This window comes from Carlito syrichta, unplaced genomic scaffold (assembly GCF_000164805.1).
Source record: "Carlito syrichta isolate Samal-C Ts95f unplaced genomic scaffold, Tarsius_syrichta-2.0.1 Scaffold273383, whole genome shotgun sequence".
NCBI lineage: Eukaryota > Metazoa > Chordata > Mammalia > Primates > Tarsiidae > Carlito > Carlito syrichta.
In genome coordinates this window covers 4,660-11,694 of record NW_007217479.1, presented here as the reverse complement: position 1 = coordinate 11,694, position 7,035 = coordinate 4,660, and the positions used below count along the sequence as shown (strand labels likewise).

General features: G+C 33.0%; 1 long non-coding RNA gene across 1 annotated transcript; it reads right to left on the bottom strand.

The window, feature by feature from the left end:
- Positions 1-537: 537 nt before the first annotated feature.
- On the bottom strand, positions 538-6,336 carry LOC103254212. The gene is made up of 2 exons (XR_503945.2): positions 6,256-6,336; positions 538-3,815 (listed from the first exon to the last, which is right to left on the bottom strand). It is a non-coding gene; the product is annotated as an uncharacterized LOC103254212 (long non-coding RNA).
- Between the last annotated feature and the right edge of the window lie 699 nt (positions 6,337-7,035).

Here is a 7,035-nt window from a genome sequence, read left to right as displayed (position 1 = left end):
AAAAAATACAAGTACTTTGTATTTAAAGTTTAACCTAGTTTAAAATATACGCACTTTTTGGGCCGCACACTAGGATTGATTTGCTAGTATGGATAAGGAGAAAAAATGCTAATAGGACTGAAACATATACTTGCCTATACATCTTTTAAAGGAATTTAAAAAAAAGTCTCTTGACATTTATTGAACAGAAATATACCATCTTCCGACTCCTGTGTACTACTTATTGAAGCAATTGTGACTTTGAATCTATTCCCAGTTTTGACTCTAGCCAAGTGTAAGGGTCCTGGACGAGGCACACCTACACTCTACCCTAATTTACACATCCAACAGTCAACAAATATTTAGCAAGTATCATGAGCGAAGTACTGGAAGGAATAAAAAAATGAGTAATGAGAGTTTATAATCAGGTGGTAGATGAAATTAAGTGACTAAATTCCTTCCAGTTCCAAGACTTAGTTATAACTTTTTAGTAAGCCTCATATATGACTGAACATGTTAGCATTATTAATTAAAGTGATGGTCTTGGCAGCAAAGTGCAATTAGAAAACATTTTTATAGATTTTACCAAAGAAAATATCAAAATGTTTTGACAACTATTAAGATATGAAAAAAAGCACTGGCTAACTATGGAGTATAACAATGAAATGCAAAACGTGAAACTTGGTCATTCAGAGAAGAGCCACATTAAGAGCTTAATAGACCATGAATCTGGTTATACTATGGGGTCACATAATGACTCCTAGGCACACGTTTCTATATTTTTCCCTCATTAAAACAGAGAAAATGTAAAAGATGCTATCCAATAATAGAATTATAATGTGATTTAAATATTTTTTAATTACTCATCTACACAAATGACCTTAGATTAAGCACAGGCAAAATATAAGTTGCAATAATATCTACATGTAAAGTGAAAGTTTAAAAAAAAAAAATACAAAGTTCGTTCATGGTGCACAAGTGAAAACAAGTTTTAAATATTTAAACAACAAAGAGCCATGATAATTCAAAAGGTAAGCATATTTTTAAGCACATTTCCAGACTGCTAAAGTACCTGACCCTACAATGTATACCAGCTTAGAGAATTGCGATAAAAACCATTACTTTGATCCCATTTATCAGAAAGCAAAAGTACCGTATTTTTCTTCAGGTAAATATACCTAAAATAAATAAATATAAAATCACTAACTAAAGAATTTATCTTCCAAGCCTGTACTCTCTTATCATGTGTAAAATTCCTAGATTGTGAGTTTAGGAGACATTATTTGGCAATGTTACCTACACTGTTTTTACACTATTCATTTGCATTTGGAGGTGAAAAAATTTGTAGGAAGGAGTCTGTTGTGGAAAAAAAACCCGTGAAAAATAGGGATAATACCCAGAAGAGACAATATAATTAAACTACTAGGAGGGCTGACCGCTCTGCTGTAACTACAGCACAGTCAGTTCAACTGTGAAGCAGGAAGAACCAAGAATCACTTACTTCCTATGGTGCGTTGCCTACATATAGTGATTGTTAACTGGTATCCTGACCAAATTAATTTTGAAGAGTAATCTATTTACAATTATCCAGTCTTCCACATAGACCTTTGTCCACCTCCATTCTTTGTAAATTCAGACATAAAAACAAACGATTCCTTGTTTAGTTAGAATTTAACATCTATATATCGAATATCTGAAATAGATTTTGTTGTTGTTTAAATTTGAATGATTCCTAACTTTTCTCAACTACAGATACAACACACAGGGTTTACTGTTGAGACTGAGTTTTATTTTTCTTTCAATAACATCTGCATTTAATAAATATCTAGCTTTCAAGAAAAAAAAAGGGCAGGTTTAGCATGAGGTCAGCTTTAAAAAAAAATCCATGAAAGAAGCCATATTACTGAGGAGGATGGGAAGAATATCAGAATTTTTATATGGAACTTTTAATAATGTTAATATAAGTTACAATCCTGATCTTCTAACAGAAATAAAGATTTCCCTCTCCCTATTTTTAAAAGTTATACAAAGGGATGTGATAATAGTACTGACTAATAACAGCCTTTTCCCTGGGAGAAATCTGGGAGAAATCCAGTTGAAGGTATTTTTTTCATATCCATAGTTCACAGAAATAAATATGGTCCTGTTTTTTTTTTTCTTTAGACATCGATGTATAGTTATAATGGCAATGTTTTACAACCGTAAAAATATTCCGTTAACAAGCCTGATGACTGCTTCAGTGAGGGGGTTTCCCTACCTGCCAGCACTGGTTGGAGGCTTTTAACCAGTGAGGTCATCTCCTAGCATTATAGAGCTCTCCTCCCTTTCTGTTCACCACTGTCTCTATTAGACCTAAGGGAAATACAAACGGTCCTTGACTACTTATCTACCAAATAACAATGTATACTGATAAGAGATGCTTAAAACTGGAGGAGCTACTGTCCTTAACAAACAATATAAAACAGACATTTACTGAATTCCCAGTTTCTGAAATTTTATGTATATCTTTCAACCTTGCCTATTAAATATCAGATCCTGAGGGATCACAATGAAGAATGTACTGATGTTTAAAAAAAAAGGGGGGGGGGGGGGAGAAAGTAGCAAGGGAATTGTTACCAAAAAACAATTCCAAGAAAATGATAAGATTAAGTAAACTGTAAAATAAAAACTGTCATACAATGGGCATTTTATTCACAAAATAGAGGCTTAATTAAATGGTAGCAAATGAGATAGACGTTTTAAGTTAAAAAATGGCATAACCCTTTGTTTTAATTTCCTTTAACCAATAAAAAGGTTTATATATAACGCATGAAAATACTGTCAGGGTATTACTGTAATTAAAATGCAATGAATTAAACTTTAATTTTTTCTTTATCCGGCTAAGAGAGGGATGGTCAGCACTGCCCTAATTGCCTAAATAATTTCTATTTAAAATAGTCTTATGAAAGAAACACTTTTCCTGATGCCTAGTTGAAATGTTTGACAATATTCTAAGTGGAATTAGTCAACTGATTATCCTTCATCTTCCTCATCCTGTTTCATAATCCAATGGCTCTGTCAACAGGAAAAAAAAACACTGTTAACAAAAAGCCAAACTTAAGTATACAATATCTAAAATGAATCAATTTCAAACAGATACAGTGAGTGCACAAATAGCAACTGAATCAAATAGGTAAGCTGCTACTGACTTGGTTTCCAAGGCATATTGCTAAGCTGTCAATGAAGGGTTGAAATTTCTTTCTCTGAATGTACACTGAACTGTTATAATCCAAATTAACCTATTTTAGGGGTTCTTCTGTTAACCATGTTTCTGTCTTGTGGTAAACATAAACTGAATCATCACAATCAAATAGTTCCTGGATATAGAACATTACAGATGCAGATGATGACTTAGTGGGTTGCTGTCATTTTATATACAATTGACTTTTAAAAAATTGCTATAGTTTTATTTCAAAACACCTAGCATTATATTTCTGGAAAAGAAATTCACATTGAGTACCATCAGTTAATGAGTTAAAACTAGTGCCACCACAAATGAGACAACAGGTAAAGAGTAAGTTTCTTATATTTGAGGACTGAACCTAATGGTCATACCAATATATTATCCCAATCTGTCACTTCACTACAACAAAATAGGGTGTTATTGCCATTACCACTGTTCTTCCATTCAAAAGGCAGCTGATGGTTAAAGTGCCTGTAACACACATCAATAATTTTTACCCCATTATTTTATTATAAGTTTAGAGAGGTGGAATAGCAGAAGAAAAAGAGGCAGGACAAAAGATTTTACAGTTTTCTTTCTTCGGATGTATGCAGAGGTGCTTATGAGTAGGATTCTGTAAAAACAAATCCATTTGATAAATTTAGATCTGGGGAAACAAATGCAAAATTTCAAACAAACTTTGTTATTGTATGATCAAAAAATACTGAAGTTTAACTGTTTAGGTTTGCTTAAAGCCACAATTCAATAAAATTATTTAGAATATCACCTACCACAAACATTAGCATAATTTTATCAAACATGAATAAAATAAACTAGAATTCATTTTCATAGAAAAAATTAAAATACATATTAAAATTAATTGGCATAGAAGAATCTGTGTATGGCTGTGTAGGGTGTAAGCATCTTCAGTAAATATTAGAATTATAATTAGAATTATATACATTAAAATTATAATTGAGAAACTATTCCTTACGATGCTCGGTATTTTTAATAAAATGGGCAGGATGAAGCAAGACTAGTATTTTGCCAGATTTTTTCTTTTAAACAAATCTGCAGGGTACAAAGTAGATAATCTGTTCGCTTCATAAATATTTTATAACAGTTCACAGAGTCATAAATCACAAGGGTTGTTTCTAAGGACCTTAGAGACACTAGACAGATAGGAAACAAACAAAATCAAGATGGTCTGCCTATTCTCAAGGCCTCTCTGTGCACAAATATCACCACAATCTGGCTCTTATCACTGCACTGGTCTGCTCTTGGGACAGACTCCCTGGCAGGAAAATGGCATGTCCTTTGCAGCAATGGCAACTCTAAATGTCACAATGATCAGCTTAGGGCAGAAATGTTAACTACTATGCAAAACACTGGTTGGCTTTGGGCTTTCTCTTTTCATTAAAAAACTAGAAATATAGTTTATATCTGTAATGGGATTTCTGTAGCTATCATGGAATGTTTCCCCCACAAAGGTTGCCATGTATAAGTAAAACTATCATGTAAATTCTGGTGCTAAAGAAGAGAACTCAAAATTAAGATGGTACTTAAAATGTGTCTCTCTAAGAGTAACTATTCAAAGTAACTATCATGACTAGGGATAGATTATGATTTTAAAATAAAATTTTCATATATCGAAGATGTAGAAAACATTTATGAACACAGACATTTGTAAAAACACCAAAATTATTCTTGGTTAATGTTAAAGATGATTATGTATCTGTGGGTACCTCTATAAGTCTGTCTGAACTTATGAAAGAAATAAATGAGACAAAAAAAAGTAGTTTTACTCTGAAGTTTTCTAACTCTTTCTTTGCTCCATTGCTGGTGTACTGCTCTGTGTGAGGAGCCATCTGAGCAGAGCCTCTCTTTCTAGCTTGCTTTCTCAAATACTTTTCCCCTACAGTAGAGAGGAGGTTGTTTAGTTTAATGGCCTTTTCTGAAGTGAACTGAGTGCAGCTTGGGAGGGAAACTTTCACATTTCTACTCCTGACCCTGCTGCAGACAGATAAGGCTCACAGATAAAAGTGATGAAATATCTGAAGTGATAACTACTTAACTATGGTATTTTTCTTTTCTCAACTTCCTTAATGAAAACAAATGACTTACTCATTATAATTCTTCAGCAACAATTAATTGATTATGCTACTAAGGGAAGTCCTTAAATACAGAGTATTTTATCAGGAACATGCTTATAAAGCCAGAGCATAGAATTAGACAAGAAAATAAATACATTTAGAAGAATACTGAATTCTAAGTCTATATAAATTAAACAGGAAAAAGGCTTACCTAAATGTTTTTAAATACAAGAGAATAAGATTAAGAACAATATTAAAATTTTTAGTCAAATCAAATAAATAAAAATCTTTGCAAGTTTAATATTTAATACGCAAGTAACAAGGAGGAATAAAATTAGGACAACTACAGTCCAATTATTTACATACAAAAAAAAAATCACCTGCATATTATAAAATATCTTGGCTTTCTGTTCACCTTTGTTTTGTTCAAAATGAGTTCTAGAGGATATTTTCAGTTCAGCCAGAAGGCAATCAAGTTGTTCAAATAACATTATACAAGTAAAATTTAGAAGCTGCTTTCAGAGATTCATGCCACTGAAATTATTACATCATAAGGAGCAAGCATGCTTTAAGCAGAGCAGAATGATAAACTGTTAAGGAAGTTTAAGGCTGGGCATAGTGGCTCATGCCTGTAATCCCAGCACTTCAGGAGGCCAAGGCGGGAGGACTGTTTGAGCCCAGGAGTTCAAGATCAGCTTAGACAACATAGCAAGACCTCATCTCTACCCAAAAAAAAAAAAAAAAAAAAAAATAGTAGAGTGTGGTGGCCCACACCTATAATCCCAGTTACTTGGTAGTAGCTGAGGAGTAGCTGAGGCAGAAGGACTGCCTAAGCCCAGAAAGTAGAGGCTGAGGTGAGTTGTGATGGAGCCACTGTACTCCAGCCTGGTGACAGAGTGAAATCCTGACTCAAAATAAAATAAAATAAAATAAAAGTTTAGAATAAAAATTTAAGGCTGGGTTCACATAATCTTTACTCACTCAAAATAATTTACTTCTCCTGATGAAGAGCTTCAATGAAAGCATCAAGTTTTTCTTGAATTTCTCTGACTTTTTCTGTGGAGATAAAACGATAGTGAAGTAGTTAAAGAAAAACAAATTTATTTTTCAAAAATATCACAAATCAGAGGAGACAATTATTCACTAAATGGTCTGGTATACTTCTTTATCTACTTGGGGAAAGGCGAAAAAACCCAGAATCTCACCATACTATCTTATATCCAAATAGAGTCTAGGTGGATTATAGTAGTATCTCTTGGCTATTTTTGGAAGGGGAAGGAGAGACCTGTGACACCTTTGAGAATCTAGTAAAAGTTGTGGACTCTTAACACAGAAAATTGCATGTATAGGTACATGGACAATTAGGTATAGAACTTTAAGGAATTCTCAAATTCTCTAAAGTTCAACCAAGGGCCCACAGTTAGCAATGTTTGAAACAGAAGAAAATATAAAACAGTGAAACCATTTTTAAAAATTAAAATTAAATGTAGTTTGTTATTTAACTAGCTTTAGACTGGAAGATGACTCATTAAGAATAAAGTATTAGGGAGAGTTACAAAGAAAAAGTTCAATCAATATGGCCACATTGAAATGGATACTTTTACTTATATAACAAAATGTCATGAAATTACAAAGAAAATGTGAAAAATATCTACAACAGACATGAGAAGGGCAATAATACTCTAACCCTTTGAACTTGGATGTTTCCTCTGAGGGGACATTGTAAATTTAGCAAACCAATTGGATGTCCCCTCTCAGGGG